The sequence below is a fragment of the Rattus norvegicus genome, chromosome 1, assembly GCF_021556685.1.
Source record: "Rattus norvegicus strain SHRSP/BbbUtx chromosome 1, alternate assembly SHRSP_T2T, whole genome shotgun sequence".
In the NCBI taxonomy this organism is placed as follows: domain Eukaryota; kingdom Metazoa; phylum Chordata; class Mammalia; order Rodentia; family Muridae; genus Rattus; species Rattus norvegicus.
In genome coordinates, this window is record NC_141534.1 from 256,897,501 (window position 1) to 256,917,019 (window position 19,519).

At 48.7% G+C, this 19,519-nt stretch overlaps 1 long non-coding RNA gene across 1 annotated transcript in view; it reads right to left on the bottom strand.

Annotated features, from left to right (window-relative positions):
* The window catches only part of LOC148007917 (uncharacterized), a 21,873-nt gene extending 2,788 nt beyond the window's left edge, over positions 1-19,085 (bottom strand). The window contains exon 1 of the long non-coding RNA XR_015648217.1: positions 18,884-19,085. This is a non-coding gene — a long non-coding RNA (uncharacterized LOC148007917). The remainder of the gene's footprint in view (positions 1-18,883) is intronic.
* Between the last annotated feature and the right edge of the window lie 434 nt (positions 19,086-19,519).

A 19,519-nucleotide genomic window follows, 5' to 3' on the forward strand; every position in this document is an offset into this window, starting at 1 on the left:
AGCACAGCAGGCCAGGCTCAAGGACAATCCTGGGCAGGCATGGTGGCACATGGCCTGTAATCTTCAGACTATCTGGAGGCTGAGGCAGGAAAAAGGCTGTGAGACCAGCCTGGGTGACAGAGTAAGACCTTGCCTCACAAACAAACAAACAAAACAGGTTCAACCTAGTCCAGAAAATTGTTACCCTGAGGCTCACTCGGGTGGCTAAGCAGTCCAGAACTTGGTGTATGTGGAACATCAAAGCTTTTCCACTCAGCTAAGACGGGGGAAGAGCAGCAGGGTGTGCCAGGCTCTGGGCTGTTTGTTATGCGGGTCATCTCAAAATCAACTTCAACAGCCTCAGGAGGCATTTAACATTCCCATTCTGCAGGTGCAGAACCAGTTCTAGAAAATAGACCTAACTTGGGGGAAGGGGTGGCTCATCTTGGCAGACTGGTGGAGGGGCAGAAAAAGAGGGGGCATGGAAGGAGGGGAGAGAAAGGACAGCAGGGAAGTAGGTAGAGCAGGGTCACTGGAAGCTCATCCTGAAGAGAAGGTTGGGGGAGGGGAGCAGGATGGCCAGAGGTCCTATGGAAACTGTGGTTGAGGACAGGCAGGACACTTGGGGACTTATGGAAGAAGCATGGGGACAGGCATGTGATGGATAAGCACCTGAATGAGATATAATGACAGCTGTGGGAACCATTTGAGGACAGAAGAGGGGTGGAGGCTGGGTAGGCTGTGAAGTGCCGATGCACCTGTGGGCATCTGAGGTTGGGAGTCAAGTACATAATGACCATGACGGTGCTGATGAGAAGGGACACAGAGTTCCAAGACACTGGGGAAGTCTGGATTGACTTATGTTCCCAGGTCCAAACCCAGAGCCTGGCATATGGGAGGGGCTTAGGAAATATTAGTGCACTCACTAAACGGACAAAGAGGTTGGTTGGATGTAAGTACCCATCAAGGTATATTGATACAGTGATGGAGAGATGGGCAGATTTAACATGACATCCTAGGGAGGTCTAGTCTTTCTGCACACTGGGGCAGTCTGGGAAATGGTCAGCTCTGTATCCCAACCCGGGATGGGAGCCCAGTAAATTGGGGGCAGCAAGACATTAGATGATGGAGGGTAGGGGTAGAGTGTGTGGGGAGGACTGCCGTCAGATTATTAATGGCCATGCGTTGACTCAATTAAATCCAGCCTGCTTTTGTTGGCAGGCCTCCGCAATTATGCATCTCATTACGGGCGGCCGCCCAAATGCATCCTGGGAGGAGACCAGAACTCCAAATTAACTTTTCTTGGCGCTGCAGGGGCTGGTTGGCCCTTACTGCCTGCAAGGCAGCCAATCAATGTAGGCTCCAAAGGGGCGGGGTCAAAAGAAGGGCAAAGGTTGAGGGAAGGTAGGTCTCTAGGTCTGGGATGGGTGTAAGTGAGGTTAGTTAAAGTCTCTCATGCCCGCCCACTCAGAATCAAACTCCCGTTCCCACCAAAGAGCCTACCTGGGTACTGGGGCTTAGCCTCGGAGTTTGAACCTGTAGTATATCCCTCTGTAGGTGATACACCCGGACTATGACCCCAAAGGACTCCAGTGCCCTTGGCTTCCCTACTTCTCATTTGTGCGTGGCCTAGACTTAATCAGTACCACTGGTATTGCTTCATTCCCCACCCCCCTAAATCCTAGGAGCCCTGGAAGGAGGGATGGTAGAGCAGAGGGGGCACCATTCTGGATCAAGGAGGCCACTCTGGAGGTTGGCTATCCTGGCTTCTGCCCTTCTGGATGTCACCTGTGTGGTGGGGTGTATATGTTTGTGTGGGTGTCATGTGAGAGCGCCTGCTCCCATCCTGCCTCTGCAGTTACACCACCAGTATAAAGCGCTTCATTAACCTGTCAGTCAAAGCCAGATTCTCTCTAGCTCTCCCACTCCTGTCTGGAACAGCCCTTGCTCTGCCAGCTCCCGCACACTGTGCCGTTTGGGGCCACTTTGGGCCCTCTCCCTGTGCAAATATGGCTGCCGTTACCTTGATGCAAAATCCCTAAACATTTCCGCCTTACCCCAAAGAGTCTGCAGCCGGGTTGCTGAGGTGCAGTGTGTGTGTGGAGGAGACTGTGACCTTAGTGTGTGTGTGTAGCTGCTGTGCAAGCTGTGGGTATGTATGGAATGGCTTCTGAAAAAAGAGTATACTGGACTAGTATGAAACGGTATGCTTGAAGCTGTGTGACCTTCGACTTGTTACCGCCCCTTTCCAGGCATCAGCTGATGTGGTCTGCACTAAATGAGCTCGGATGTCCTTTTAGCCTTGAGTTCCAACGAGTGTGGCTGATTCACGACCTATAGAGTTTTACGTGTGTGTTTAGAAGCGCCTATGTCTTTTCCCAGCTATCTTCCCTCCCACAGACCCAAGGTACATTGAGCAGAAGAAGGCTGGCTACAGCAGCAGTCCTAAAAGCCAGAGATTGCTCCTCAACTGGAGCCTGAGGTTCTGCGTGCCAGCAGCCACTGGTGTGCCCACTCTAGGAAGAGACACACGTGGTTCACACTTACACTAGTGCTATAACCAAATCCCTCTGGTCTACAGATACACACCATAGAGTGTGTACCTCCACAGAGATAGAGTAAACAAAAGGGGGGAGGGTATGGTCCCAGGCAATTCCCTTTCTTTCAAACATTGCCCACAACGCTCAGGGTCCCCTGAAAATCACAAGCTTCCTTGTCGTGGGGCCTGGTTTGTTGCCACCTGCTAGGCCCACACAGAGGAAAGAGGGGATGTTTTGCCCGACAGGGGAGGGTGCCGTTCACCCCACTTGTGGTTTCTTTATTGTGTGTTAATGAAACCCTGTTTCTTCTGGGTGTTTAATTCTTTCCATCTATTATGTTTAGACAACTCATTAACAATCATTCGTTATAATTAGACTTCAGTTTTAGGCTCCTTTCTCCTGGGAAGCAACAAAAAGCTTTTCCACGTCTCTTTGCATCATTAACAGCTTCCGGGACTCTCGTTGCCACCCCTGTCCTGGACACTCTGACCACTGTCCTTCTTTCACTTCCCTTCCTTCCTTCCATGTCCGCTGCCCAGCCCCTGCTCAAATGTGCACGGAGAAACGAGAGCCAATGTGTGCACACAAACCTTCCTGCTCCCAATAGCCTCCTGGCCTGGCCTGGCCCTCCATGGATGACTCTAGTGGAAGAATTAGTCATCTTAGACCAGAGAGAGTCAGCCCACAGACCAGCAGGGTGGAGCACCATGCTCTTGGGACTCCCGGTTCCCCCAAAGCTCTCTGGCTGAAGGCTCTGAGTGCTCTGTTAGACTCACACATACACAACTATGCTTGTCCCTGTATACACACGGGTGCTGTGTAGTCTGTCTACCTGGCACGACCAGCCACCTGCATGACAGGTGAGTCTCTTGTGATTTTTTTTCCTCCATGTTAAACTGGCTCTTTCTCCCCTAAATCTCTTTAAGCTTTAGGGGCCCCTTATCTAACCCCTTTGGCTTTAAAATATCATAGGCTCTCACTTCCATGAACAAATGTTTGCTGAGAAAAATCTGAGTTTTGATGAAAGCAACGTGGGTATTAGAGTCAGACTTGGTGAAATCCCAGCTCCGTGACTGTTGTATGGCACCTGGTTTAACCCCTCCCAGTCTCAGTTGACTCATCTATAAAACACAGATAATAACATCTGCCTTGGAGGGGCTCTGGGAAGATGACGGGAGACCAGAGGAAATGTAAAATGCCTGGCATTTTATAGGTGCTTGACCTGTGGTAGCTACAATAATTAATACTAGTGAATGCTTGTATCAATAATTTATGAGTAACTATAATAACAGTTTGAGGAAGAGAGGCCTCCTGGGGTATCCTAGGCAACTTCCCTTCGGCTGGGCAATCTTTCTACAGCATCCCCCATAGTGGAGAATCTCGGGTATTAAGAGTTGGGTGCTGTCCAGCATCACAATTGAGCATATCTTAGGAGGAAGTTTCTCGTTAGATCCAGTTACAACCAGCCTCTTAAAACTTTCCCCACTAAGCCCAGAGCCCCTACCTCAAGAATCTCTGTATTCCTGCCTCATGGGTAGCAGTGGACACCCTAATGGGAAACCATGTAAGAGTAGAGAGAAACCAGGATGGAGAGAAAGAGTCCTGCAAGGTAAGAGGAAGAAGAGGGGGAGGCAGAGAGGATGATGGGAGAACCGAGGATGGGAAAAGGCTGGACTCTTCAGAAGCTGCCGGAGCCACAGGAGGGGAGACAGAGACTGAGAGGGGCACCAGGGGAGAAAGATTTTCTATCAACAAAACAGCAGGGCAGATTCTGGCTGGTCTCTGCAAACATCTTCATCCGGTGCCTGAGGCCAGCTCTGAGCTCCTTTTAGCTCATTAATGGCAATTAGTGCTCTGGGCCCAGCCTAGGGGAGGGGGCCCTCTTAGTTCTCACTCCCCTGGACACATACCACACACCATGAATCAAGTTGACAGTTTTGTCCAGGCCTGCCCTCCTCGGCCTGTTCTGTGTGTGCAATGGTAAGCATGTGTCTGCGCAGACGTGGAGGTGCATGTGTGTTGCCATGATGATCCCAGAAAGCAGAAGAAAGTGGGGAGTATTAATGTATGAAAACTATACACGGACAGATAATATATGTATGCATGCTGGGGACAGGCATGAGAGTTGGTGTGGGCTGTGTATGGGAACCTGTGACTTCCCATAGGTTTCCATGGTTATATTCTCCCTTCTTGGGTGGCTGGTTCTTGGGACTGGGTTTTAGGGGGTGAGGGGAGGAGAATTAGGTAGATCTCAGCATTTCTGTCTTATCTCTACCACAGAAGGGTTGTGGTGTGGGAAACCTAGGGCTCTGATATGGGAAACTAAGAACTTGCCAAGGAAGAGAATGACAAGGAAGATGACTGTAATTGTGTCTACAACAAGTTCTTTTCTTTTTCAGGTACTTTAGCCCATCAGGGTCAAGAAAAAAATGTAATGGCGGCCACAAGGCAGTTTAAAATGTATCTTTTGAGGCTAAGAGATGGTTCAATGGTTAAGAGCACTGGCTGCTCTTCCAGAGGAGTGGGTTCAATTCCCAGCACTCACAATGCAACTCACAAGTGTCTGTAACTCCAGTTCCAGGGCATCTGACACCCTCACACAGACATACATGCAGGCAAAACGCAAATGCACATAAAACAAAAATAAAATCATTTAAAAAATAAGGTGTCTTTTTTTGGCTGTGATAATTACCTAAATAAATAAATAAATAAATAAATAAATAAATAAATAAATAAAAAAGGTAAAACGGTGGGGATAATATCTTTTTTTTTTTTGGTTCTTTTTTTCGGAGCTGGGGACCGAACCCAGGGCCTTGCGCTTCCTAGGCAAGCGCTCTACCACTGAGCTAAATCCCCAACCCCATAATATCTTATTCAAACCAAATAACCAAGTCAAGTCATCTTCAAAGTACTGAGACATTTTACGTTTTTCCATGTGTTTGTTTGTTTATTTTGAGGCAGGGTCTCATTCTAGCCAGGCTGGCCTTGAACTCATGTCAATGATGACATTACAGATGTAAGCATCTATGACCATCTACCCATGCCTTGATTCCCTTTCTGGTTCTCATGAGTGCCCCTACCCCACCTCATCTGGGACAGTTTGATCTGGAAACAGAGTTATAGAGAAGAAACTCAAGTGGGCATCGAAGGGATCAGTGGGGAAAGGCCACTGAGAGAAGGAGGGAGGCTCACCAGCTTGGTGCTTTGAAGGAGTGTGGATGCCATGGAGAGATCAGACTAGGAGTGCCCAGAATGTAGAAATGGAATTTCTAGATGACTTTTCAGCACACTGGCCTCATTCACCTTGGAAACTGCCAGTCTTCTCAGTTTCCCAGACTTCCAGTGCCCATCTAGGTCTCCCCTGCGTGCTAATATCTGTCTCTCAGTTCCTCTACCCTGCACCCCCTTAGCTCACTGCCAATCCATCGTGTGTCCTCTTCCTCTCAACTCCCAGCCAGGGATTGTGGAATAGGGAGAAATTCAGGGAGTGGAGACTCAGAATGGGGTGTGAGGCCTGAGTGGCAGCATTTCCAGGAGAGAAAAGGAAGCAGGACCCTCCCAGTCCCCTCCCATCCTCTTACCTCCTCCCACCCCTCCCTCACGGGGGCTACAGCGATTCCACTGTCTCAGGGCTTGAGGGTCTCGGGGCCCCTCGCTAATGTAAGGTTATTGTAATTGATATGAAGGTAATTGATAATGTGTTACGGTGAATAATGTCTTCAATTTTCTGCTAAATCCCATTTTTGTAGCCATCTGGGCTCCTCCAACTGCCCCCCTGGGACGCTGGGTAATAGAGAGTAATTATTCTCAAGTCATTTACTTTTTCAAAGTGTTTAGTGCTTATCTGTTTTACAATTAAAATGGAAACGACCCTGATTCACTTCCTTTCTTTTTTATTTAAATAGCACTCACCCCCCCACACCCCCAGCACACACTCTCAGTCACACACAACCACATTGGCACACAACTACACACACACACACACACACACACACACACACACACACACCACAGTCTTCTTGGATGTGGCAACATGTCCATATTCAAAGACACAAAAATACTTGGATATTTTCTTTGTCCGGCACACACAAAAAACCATACATGGGCTTGTGTACATTCAGACAGAGTCACAGCCTCGGTAGTACAGACGGACGCTCTCTTTTGTCATTCCTTTGGTGTTGGTGGGAGCATGAGGGGAGGACGGGGACCATGAGTCATCTTGAATGCGGATGCGATTGTGTAAGGTTTGGCCCTAGGTGTACACGAGTGTGTCTGAAGTGTTCAGAGCACAGGTTCATGTGAGGGTAAAAATGTGTGCCTTTGAAGCGAGGATGTGAGAGCGAATTCATAGCTTTGCTCCTGTGTTCAGCCCCGAGTCACTGGCTTGGACAGGTGTGTGGTGTGGAGTGGGTGTTCACACCTAAGCCTGCCTGACCCCCTTGCTCAGTTGACCCAGAACCCCCACCCAACCCCTGTGAGATCTGACCTATTTTTAACTGAGAGAGTCACAGAGAAATTGTTCCACAAGGGACCAGGAGAAGGCTTAAGAGGTGAGAACAGCCCACTCCCACCATCCTGGCTGCTTCCACCTGTCCTTCCTACCCCAGGAGCCTCTCTTTCATCCCCAATGACTCTTCATCAGTCCCTTACTGAGCTCTTTCTGACCCCTCCCCCAATGCCCCATAGCTCAATCTTCCAGCCTCCTCACCCTCCCTAAACCCTGATCCTGGGTTAATGTATGGGGACAAGAATGCTCCTCCATGGCAGAGCTTCCTGCCCATGTTCCTCACAGGACACACCTTCTTACCAGATACATCAGACAGCAAGCACTTGCCGGTAGGCACCAACATATATGGTCACACACACACTCCAAATTCTACAACCCACAGAGACATCTCTCAGTTGTCACATGGGCCTATCTCAGGAAGGGCAATAAGACCATTGCACCTCACTAGGACACTTTATCACTTAGGTAACCTGCACAGTGCAAGTTCAGGGTCTACTTCCTGCTCTCCATCTGAGGAGACTGAGTCACAATTTGGACTAAGATGGCCAGGAGCCCCACAGAGAGTCAAGCTGCAGACGACCCAGGGGTCTCATAGCGATGCTGCCCTGTCTTGACTTTCGACCTCTCCAGAAGTCTTTCTACACTTCTCTTGATTTGGTCCTGATTTCTGTATATTGTTCTCTCTCCACTTCATTCTGCGGGCTTGGCTGTCCGTTTGTCTGTCCTTCCATCCGTCCGTCCATCCCTCTGACTGTGTTACTCCTCTTCCTTTCTCTATCTGGCTCCACAGTTCCATCCCTGTCCTTCGGCCCCTCCCTGACTCCGGCCTCTCACACCTTCTTGGAAAAGTAAACATTTAATTTTTTTTTCTGTTAATAGATTTAATGTTCATTTGTTGGTAGCCCAAGGGCAGAAACGCGTGACATTTCAAATAATTGTTGTTTCAGGGGTATCCTCTGGAGGGAAATGCGGCAAAAGTGTGGAGAAGATTTAAGCAAATGACTGTGTCAGCTTCTATTTACTCCTGACAGGATAGCCGGGGGCACGGCTGCGAGATAACCATTAGCGCGGCCGCCGATAAAGCGGGAGGCTGCATTTCTAAAGGCTCCGCGGCCATTACTGGAAAGTTAGTGTGAAACATGTTAAATTATCCCCAAAGTGGAGCGAGCGGGGGAGCGGCGGGGGGAGCGCCGGGAGAGTTGCCGCGCCTGCGCCTTCGCGGGGCCCGCAGCGGGATGCACCGAGGTGGGGTGGGGCTCCGTGCCGCGCCCACCGATGTCCACCAGGGGGCGGTCGCGGGCGGCACGAGCCTCAGTCTGCCGGCTCGGAGGGGTGGGTGGCTTGGAGAGCGCTGCCCTGCAGTAAGGGCGGCCCTTGCGCCTTCCCGCACCGGCCACTGGGGGTCCAGTCCACTAGACGTTGCATCTTATAGCCGCGCCCATCAGACCTGAAGACCACATTCCTCACTGCCTTCCATGGCATGCGCTGAACCAGACATCCAAGATGGGTATCTTGGAGTCACAAGGAAAAGATCTAATAGTGGGGCATTAGTTAACTAAGCTTGGGACAGGTATGCTTCCCTTTTTGTATGGTCTTTATCAGTACCCCTAGCTCCTAAACAAACAAACCCTCAACAGAGCAAGGATTACACACCCTCATGTGTCTGGCCCCAAGTCTGTGGTATGGCCTGAAATGTGAGCTCACTAGCTTAACCTCTAAGAGTCTGGCTAGTTCTGTAACCTGGTACTCAGATGCCTGCCTGAGGTATAGGAATAATATGTGCCCCATATATTTCACACCGTTAAAGCAACAAGGCCATGCAAAAGTGACGTGAGAAACCCTTACACGCCATACAAATGGCTAGTATTGTTTTTGTTTGTTCTGACACAGGTCTCACTATGTCACTCTGGCTGTCCTAGAACTAGATGTGTAGACCACACAGGCTGGCCTCAAACCCACAGAGAGCCTCCTGTTTCTGCCTCCCAAGTGCTGAGATTAAAGCTATGGGCCACGACTGCCAACTTGAAAAGTACTGTTATTAACATCAGACACAGACACAGGGAACACATGAGCACAAAGATCAGGAGAGGCTCTAAGGCCTGGGAGACAGGATGGCAAACACAGTCCTGTTCAGTTTAGGGCCCGCCTCTCCACACCTCCTGGCATGGCTACTATTTAACACACTTGGGTAAATAAACCTTTCCCCAGTGGAGAAAACAGTATTTCCAGGCTGTGCCCTGTGGAATCATACTTAACTGACAACACGCCTGAACCAGAGCACTAGTGAAGGGAGCTCCTGAGGTTCAAATGTTGCCTGAGGGGAATGGGCTAAGGGGGCAGAAAGACCGTTTGTGATAAGGGAAAGAGGAAGCCACCTTTTCCTTGTGTAGTAACAATGTCCTTCCTGACCTAATGACAGCTCTAATCCAGGCTAGCCTGAACCACACAATGTGATCCTGTCTCAATAAATAAATAAATACATACATACATACACACATACACACATACACACATACACACATACACACATACACACATACACACATACACACATACACACATACATACATACATACATACATACATACATACATACATACATACATAGTAAAGCAAGCCAGGCACTGTGGTGCATGCCTTTCTGTCCCATTATTTGGGAGGCAGAGGCAGGTGGATCTCTGAGATTGAGGCTAGCCTGATCTACAATAGTGAGTTTGTAGGAAAAGGAAAAGCCAGGGCTACCCAGAGAAACCTTGTCTAGGAAAACCAAAACCAGTAAGGAAATAATCACAAACAAGTAAATAATCTTTAGATGTATTGTTATAAATCATGCAAATTGTATTTCTGGCCCGTGGAACTCAATCCATGGGACAATGGCAAGCTAGTGTTTTGAAAGAGACAAAGGCAGAAGAGCAGAGACAGACCTCGCACCAGGGGTGTGTGGTGTTTGAGGAAGCTGGTTTCCAGGCGTCAGGATACATTGTGTCCTTTAGACATGGGAAAGAGGGTAGCCTGAACTTGACCCACAGTTACGTTACTTTTGCAGAATAAAATTAGGTCAGGTAAGTCATGGCACTCTCTTCCGTGCAGAATCTTTACAAAACCCTCAGTACATTACAAAAATAAGAAACGGTTGTGTTTTTTCATATGAACCTCCATCTCACAACTGTCCAGCCTCCTGTGACTAGAACCTGACGTCATATACTCTCCTCATTATACTGGACAGCCTGTCTCCCTGGCATTTCTAGGGTTTATTTTGCTCTATTCCCACTGTGGATGCCACGGAGGTCACACCTCTGGTGAGGTCATTCCCCTGGGTAGGTTTCACCATTTGTTTGCATTGTCTTAGACCCGTCGGCTCTGGCTCTTGAGCTATTGGTGTAGACTCCTGAATTTTCCACGCTGCAGCAGTCCACTCGGCCTATTGTAACAAAACGCCTTAGAGTAGGGAGCTTACTCACAATAGACATTTATTCCTCGAAATTCCAGAGGCTGAGAAGTCCGAGATCAAGGTGTGGGGTGGGGGTGGGGTCTGGCCCTACTTCCTTATGCATAATCCAGTCACATGAGAGGGAAGGCAAACAGGTTTTGTAGCTTGTTTTATAAGGGTGCTAGTCCAACTGGGGGTGGGGGCAGTTCTGCCTTGATGACCTAACCGCCCACCGAAGTCCTCACCTCTATGTACTGTCACCATTAGAGAGAAAGCTTTCTTCTGGCATATGGATTTTAAGGAGACACAAACATTAAGACCATAACAACAGCTGTCCTTGGAGCACATCTCCTTTGCAGACCTGAGGCAGACTGGGTCTTTATTTTTCCTTCCTTTCCCTCCCTCCCTTTTTCTTTCTTCTTCTTTTGCTTCCTCCTCCTCCTCTTCTTCCTCTTCCTCCTCTTCCTCTTTTTCTTCTTCCTCCTCCTCTCCCTCTACCTTTCTCTTCCTCCTCCTTCTTCTTCCCTGATTCCTTGTAAGATCAATTGTTAGCATCGGCTGAAAGAGAAGAGTCCCACCCAGGAGACGCAGTCCCTCCAGTGTCCAGGAAGCACTGAGCAGAGGCTAACGCTTTTTCAGAAGGACTACGCTAGGGAGCAGTGCAGTCCTTGGCTGCTAAATCACCCGGAGCCCTAAGGCTCTAAGGAGCTCATCCCCAGAGGAGAATGCTTTTGGGTACTTTCAGGATGATCGCTTTAGTCGGAAAGTAAAATGTTATTCTGCTGCACGTGAGCTGGGAACCCTTGCTAAGGAGTGAGAGACCAAGGGCGGAGGAAGTCCTAGGTTGTGTTGTCTCCTGTCACACACACACACACTCAAGGGCATCAACAACTCGGAGGTCTCTAAAGTTGACTTAGCTTTACCTAGATGCCTCTTTTTTTCTCAGTTTGAAGACTAGGGTTTCTCCAAATCACATCTTCTTCCTGTGTCTCAAAGCGGGGAAAGTGAGGCAAGGAGCCCTGGTAAGGGAAGGGTTATGCAACACCGCCTGCAGAAGCATGCAGTTGGGATGTCACTATTAAATGTGCTGTCCTTCCCAGCACCTTCATGGGGAGGTTTCATCCTAAATAACCCTTAAGTAGCTTGCTCCATGACAACCATCTTTCTTCCTACTATCCTTAAAGGAGATGCATGTTCTCGGCAAAAATAGAAAACAAACAAACCATCAGAAGTAAAGCCCACCACAGTCACCTAACCGCTGCCTCCATTTGAAAGATTAAACCTCCAGATAACTCTTTCAACATTTATTTATTTGCCTGTTTTGAGATAAAGTCTCTTGTGGCCCAGCTGTAGAGCTGAGACCAGCCTTGAAGTGGTGATCCTCCTGCCTCCGCCTCTCAAGTCTGATGAGACTAAAGGTAAGAGCCACCTACACCCGGCTTCTCTGCCTTTAAATAAATATAAACACAAGTGTGAGATGTAAAGAGAGTCAAGCTCTGTGTTCTGTTCCATTCAACCATTTAATCAGTAGCCCATCAGGAAACCACGCTTACTCTGCAAGTGCGGAGCTCTGTGAGCATTTTAGCAGTTCTAGTCTGGATCACCATTTCACCTACTTAGCCAATGGCTAGGTTGCTTCCACTGTTAAATACCCCAAGATGAGTTATAAATATATGTATGTATGTATGTATGTATGTATGTATGTATGTATGTATGTATGTATATTGCATCCATGCAATTATCTCCTTGAGATGAGTTCTTGGAAATGAAATTATCATATTTAAAGAAAACAGACTTTTTTTATATTTGCACACAAAATCATCAAGCTGTCTTGAAAAGTGTCTTAGGACACTGAATTCCTGTCCACCCATCCAAGGAGGGCATTGCTGTCCTCTACGCTTCTCTTAAAGAGAAAGAGGCAGCAGCAGAAGCTGACTCTTCAGGCTAGTTTCTAGGTGTTTGGATGATTCTGAGGGTCTCAGTGAGCCTTGCACACAAGTGTGACACACTTATGTCTGAGTTCTCTACATCAACAGGAGGGTGGACTGAAATCCTGCATAAATATTCTCAGGGGAGGGCACACCCCATCCTGATCTTCCCCCATGGCTTCAGTATAGGGAGAAGCCCTGCTTCAGCAGGTAACATGTTCATCCTTGTTGTGTCACTATTTTAGAGTCTCCTGGTCAGGAAGGAGAAGATCCCACTAAACAGGACCACCTCTGGTCACTCAGCCTTTCCTCAGAAGAGACTCCTGTCACCACAGCCGAGAAGCATCCACTGCAGTGGAAATAGTGTGTAGGTCATCCCAGATCACAGAGATGCCCACAAGTCTGTCAGAGGGTCCTGAGGGGAGCAGCTCATCTGTGGTCCGAGCTCTTCCTGAGGCCCACCTCACAGACATCTCCACCTCCACTGTTTCATCAGACCACAGTTCCACACACATGTTCCGCCTTTCGACATATATTCACAGATAATCCCATGTATGCTCCGTTCCACGTCATCCCGTTGCTCTAACTTTCATAGCTTTGCACTTACATCCCTGAACACCATTCGTTCACAGAGTTTGATGCTTACACATGCCCACCTACATAAACACACCCACCCACCCCGTCCTACTCCCAAGCAGTCTCATATGCTTGCAGTCATTCACTCCGAGGAAGTGTGGTCAGGAATCCCTCCGAGTCGCTGCCTTTGTATCCTTACAGTCTCGCCTCCATAGCTTCAACTCCAGCATCCAAAATCCCTTCTCACAGCCCCTCAGAGTCCCAGGCTTCACCTCATCCTCTGTCTGACTCCTGAGCACATTCATGTAACCAGAGAGGCTAATGGCATGACGTCATAGCACATCCAGTCTACCTTCTCACTGTGAGGGCAGGATATCTGACACCCTGAGAGGAAAAGTGTCACTTGACAAAAATCACACAACTGACCAAAAGTCAAGGGTAGTTGTACATTTGAAGTCCAATTGCTTTCTTCTACGGTAAGGCCTATCCTTCCAACTGTTTCCCTTGCCGGCCCCTAAGCCAATACCCCACATTGTTCTGTAGAAAGACTTAAATAAATCAGGCGGCTCATGGGATGGCGGGCAGACACTCAGGCAAACTGACACAGGTATAAATTTGGAACACATACAAAAAGCCAAGGTTAGAATACCAAAGCATGAGGCTGGATAGATGGCCCGGTGGTTAGAGGCACTTTCTGCTCTTGTAGAGAACCAGGGTTCAGTTTCCAGCATCCACAATGGGCACGTCCCAATTACCTTAACTCCAGCTCTAGGGATCTAAGATCCTCTCCTGGCCTTCCTGGCTACCTACATACTCATTACACACACACACACACACACACACACACACACACACACACACACACACACACACACAATTAGATCTTTAAAAACTCAAAAAATGAAAAGAAAAAAATCTAGTCACTTGAGTGGCACCAGGGCCCAGGGGAAATGTATCTGAAGCACCGAAATAAAGTAATAACTGCAGTTTACTTTGCCCTGGGGACGCTTGCTGTGGCCTGGGGACTCTGCCAGGAGACCTCTATCAGATATTTTATTTTTGTTTACAGTATGGTTTTGGAGTCAGGGTCTCACTGTGTCTCCCTGGTTGTTCTGGAACTCACTCTGCAGACCAGGCTAGCCTCAGACTCACAGAGATCCTCCTGCCTCTGCGACCTGAGTGCTGGGAGTGGGCATATGCCACTATGCCAGGCATTTTTACAACATTTTAAAGTCATAGAAGGGAGAAGTGAGGCCCGAATAAGGTATGTCCGTGACCCCAAGGTGGCCCGGCTGGTGACTTCTGAGGGTAAGGTTGTGCCCTGCTCTTCACATTCAGGCCAGTTCTTCCACAGCAACAGAGTTGCCAGTGCGTCCTTACCTCACAGCCCTAACCTTACAATCTCAGACATTGTACACTGTAGTTTCCATAGCTTCATACAGGCTGAGCGACAGAAGTGCCTGACGGATGGTATCATTTATTATGGAGAGGAAAATTTTAATTTCAAGATCAAGTTTAGCTACAGGTAAATCCTGCAGAGCAAGCGTTTAGTGCCTCGTGAGACGTTCATTTCAAATCGACCTTCCTTGCCTGCTTCTCTGCAGCTTCCTGCACATCTCACCCTGCTTCACAGGCAGGGTGGCCCCCGCTGCGGCCACATACAAGTTCCTCTCTTCCACACACCGAAGGAAGTCACACTCAGGCACGAACCTTACACACTAATAAGGCCACTGTGGTTTAGTCAATTAGCAAGAACATTAGGGAGTAGAGCCAAAATACCTGGGCTCTGGTTCTATCCCTTACTAACTGTAAGGCCACAGGCAGATTACTTTCTCTGCCTCAGTTCCTGCTCTTGCAATACTGGCATAGTAATTTCTCCCTCTCAGGGTCGCTGTGAGTTTAAAGGGCTGGAATACACATTATAGAAATTCTGGTGAGTATTTTAGCTACTTAAGATGTGCTGCTCACGGGGTTGGGGATTTAGCTCAGCGGTAGAGCGCTTGCCTAGCAAGCGCAAGGCCCTGGGTTCGGTCCCCAGCTCCAAAAAAAAAAAAAAAAAAAAGATGTGCTGCTCACGTTCTCACAGAGACACAATGCCAACCCCACGCAGCCAGTCACACAGACTTGTTGACAGGCCACACTGTAGATGCGTGGACATCTGCCGGTGTGAGGCTGTGTCTGGGCTGTTGCAAAAGGGGCTCTTAATAAACTTTGAACTGGTCACCTAACAGCTCCTTTTGTGGTTTTTCAAATGTATGTGTAATATCCACATGTATACATATGTGTGGGTACATGTGGGAGGTGTGAGTGCACATGTGTGGAGCCCAGAGATAGACCTTGGGTATCTTCATCAATCGGTTTTTCATCTTAATTTTGAACAAGGTCTTTTGCTGGCCCTGGGACTCACTGATTGGCTAGAACGCCAGGGCAGCCCTGCAAGCTCCGAGGATCCCCCAATCTCTTCCTCCTCAGCCCTGTGTTTACAGAGCTGCTGCTGAGCCCAGGCTTTTATGTGGGCGATCAGGGATCGCAACCTGTGTCTTCATGTTTGTACAGCCTAGCACTTGGCCTGCTGAGCCATTTCCCCAGACCTTAACAAGGTTTTCCCCCGAAAGGGCTCATGTAGCCCAGGCTATCCTTGAGCTCCCATCATGTAGCCAAAGATGAGGTCCTCCTACTTCTTGCTATCGGGTGCTGGGAATATGTATGTGCCCAGTTTGCCTTACACTGAGGTCCAAGTCAGCGATTTCATACTTTCTAAGCATTCTACCAACTGAACCACATCTCCAGCTCTCAACTTTTTATAAAGGGGGGGGGCGAGGACAAAGATTTCTTAAAAGCTCCAAAGTCAAAATATTGTTATACTCATACTAAAATTAACAATAATTCCCTAATTTTATCAAATACCCAGTCCATATCCAAATTTCACTTATTTCCCCAATCCATATTTTTTCACAGATACAACATATGTGGACATTGGCTTGTTGGAGGCAGAAACCTAATAAAGTCCATCCAATGATGTTTTCCCTTTCTTTTAAAGCTTTATGTGAATCTCTTTTCTCTGAAATGTATGGGGCCTTTGACCAGAAGGATGTTCCTCACATTAAAAAAAGAAGAAAGAAAAGGAAAAGAAAAAAAGAAAGGATTTTCTTTCACAACTTTTCCTCCATTCAGCGCACAGATAATACATGTTCTGGGTTGTGAGAAAAAAAGAAGGGCTGAAGACATGAATTTGATCCCCAGAATCAGGTGGCTCACAACTCCCTGTAACATCAGTTTCTGGCCTCCACAGACGCACATGCATGCACGCAAGCACATACTTGCAAACAAACACACACACACACACACACACACACACACACACACACACACACACACTTAAAAATAAATAAATAAAATGTAAAAGAAGAAAGTAGGAAATATGGATAAAGTGGAAACCTTCTTACCCTCCCTCTCTGGAGCTCTTTAACCTTTCTGTCTCCAGGTTCTCATCTTTAAAATGGGGATGTCTCCTTGATCAGGTTGCTGAGAGAGTTAAACTAAACAGAGCTTGGAAGCTCTTAGGTCAGTGCGTGTCAGTCACCCGTGATGTTTTAGTCACTGCTATCATGGGGAAAATTTGGAATCGCCATCGTGTTGGAGCGCATTCAGTACCCTGGACAGAGGCAGCGCCTCCTTAAGCCTCCAGGCCTGGGAAGGAACCAGAGAAACGCAGGCCAGTGCAGCTGGTGAAGGGGATGGAAACCTGAGATTTTAGGAATCGGCGTAGCCCGGCTCTCCGTCTGGCAGACAATTACTCCGATACGCTCGAGCTGGTCTCCCCGAGACCCAGGGTCATTTCAGACCTGGGTCCGGGTCCTTGGGCAACAAGGCTGGCAAACAGAGGGTCAAACCTGGTGCCTCAGTCTCCCTGATGGCAGACCAACTCTCTGGAAGACCAGAAGAGTGCCTGCCTGAAGACCTTTGCACCTCTCAGAGCGCCCCCTCACACACCCCAACGTGCGCACTGCCCTCAGGAGTTGGGGTGGTGGCTAGGGGGTGGGGAGAGCGGCCTCCGGAAGCAGGCCCAGAGCACAATTAGCAGGAAGCTGAGTCGCCCACGAAGGCTGATTTAATTAGGTGACACGGTGCCAGGCAGGGATGCGGGGGGGAGGGGAGAGCAGGGTCAAAACATTTTGTAAAAATCTGTTTCACAAACGCTGCTGTTCCCCTCGGGCCAGAGAGAGATTAGGCGTCTTTGGTGTCGATCAAGGATGGCTGGCAATAGCTGGCCGCAGGGCAAGGCCTGCGCCTCCTTCTCATCCTCCTCTCCATTGTCTAGTTCCCAAGACCATCCGCTCTACTGGGGTGCTGGTTGGGACAAGGTGGGGAGGCAGTGATGACCTAGGAAAGAAACCTCCTAAGACAGAACACACACACACACACACACACACACACACACACACAATATTAATAATTTGGGAAGATCCACTTCTCAAGTAAGCTACCATTGGCCGAGCAAACACTAGCATGCCTGGTTTTTATTATTTATTATTTATTCATACTCTGTGCCTCAGTTTCCTCACTCCTAAAACAGTGGGGATCCTTTAAGAGTTCCTGTGTGGAATGAAGGGCGTGGGTGTATAATGGTAAGCGCTAGACTATTACTGCAAGCGTTAGATGACAGGTGAGTCGAGACCTTTGGTGCCAAATCCTTATGACAATGAACGTGGATGTAAAAACTTAGTGTTCAAGGTACTTGCAGCAGCTGACCTGGTCATCTTGAGACTGGCATTGAAGCCTGTGCCATTTTAACACCTCAATTCTGAGCTGCTGGGATTCCCAGGAGACCTCATCTCCGGTGATGTCATCAGACCCACTAACTCTGATGTTTTGTTCCATCCATGCATGGTTCCACCACACTTCCGGCAGACACACACACACCCACACACACACACACACACACACACACACACACACACACACGTTTGTGTAGTACTGAGCCAAAGTCTACAGTGTGCACACACATATATCCCAGGAACACCCTCCTACAGAGAGAGGCTCTGGTTCATCATTTTGCTCAGAAGTTATGCAATCCACACATCTGTGGCAGTCTGCTATTGGTCACATGCAAAGCACCCCTGAGAAAGCCACACACAGCATCACACATCTACAGAGACACAAAAGTAACACTCTCATGCAAGTGGTAAGATTTGAGCTATCGCATATGCACAAGACTGACCTTTCCTTTTGTTTTTTTTTTGTTTTTTTGTTTTTTTTTTTTTTTTTTTTTGCAAAGCAGCACTTAGGCAGAAACGCCCAGAGGAGCGTCATTCGGCATCCACAACGTCACACCCCATCTCATGGACAGACACAGACATACGAATTAAGACACACAACACTCTTGCACTTGAGAGATATGACCAGATATAGATGGCACAGAAAAAGAAATCCAAGCCCGCTTACATTACACGTATGTCCTAGCCACACCCACGCAGACCAGTGGGACAGAGGGAACCTTAATCTCATGGGCACACATTCACATGCACACATGCACACAGTCTCAGACCCTCTGGGAAGCTGGCTTCTACCCAAGAGCTTCCTGCCTCCCAAAGTCTTCATGGCGTGTGAGTCATTGACCTTACTGCTACCCCCACCCCCTCTGCCAGCCGAGTCCAGGGCAGAAGGAACACATCCTCCAGCAGACATGTGCGGGTGGTCCTGGACTGCCTATCATAAGGACACCCTCTGGTTCATCACATCCAGTCCAAGCTGGGGCCAGCCAGTGGGACTTGGTAGCTTCCTCCATCTTCTCCAAATCACTCATGTTACTCCTCAGCCTCAGGCCCTAGTACTCCAGAAAGGGGCAAAGAGATTGACCAGCATCCTTCTTCCTTGGTGTACCAGGTCTCCTTAAGCCTCTGCCCCACCTGTTGTCACCTACCTGTGCAGGTGGTCTGTCTCAGCAGCTCAAAGCTCCAGCCTTGGCTGGTCCCCGAAAGGCAAGAAGGTGGAGCTTGGTCCATTCTCTGCACCCCCACCCCCAATTTCCAACTCCCACTGCAGCTGCCCCCTCCAGCTTCAGGCCCCCTGGGCAGACCCCTCCCTCTCAGCTGCCGGCTTGCCCAGCGCAGTGTCTCTTCTCTGAAAACCAGACTAGGGACTGGGGGGCGGAGGGGGGAGGATCCCAAGAGAGGAAGTGGCATCTGACGCCCCAGCACCAAACCTGGGGGGCTGCAGGGGGGAAGGGAGGAGCAGGGAGGCTTCTCATTGTGTGAGGGAAATTTTATTTTTAACAGATGCTAAGGCAGATGGCGCAGAATTAACAGAAAATGGGAGAGGAAAGAGAGGAAGAACATTACTGACTCCGGAGAGAGTGGACATTAAAAAAATAAAGAATAAGGGAATGAAAACAAGTTTAAGTGCTCTCTCCGGGGGGGAGGGGGGAGGGGAGGGGAGCTGAGAGGCAGAGAGGGACGGAGCAGCGTGGTGATAACCAGAGGCGTGAAATTACAAAAGTAAAATTTGTGGGACTCGGGAGGGGCCGAGAAGGCCCCAGTTTCATTGCAAAACTCACTCA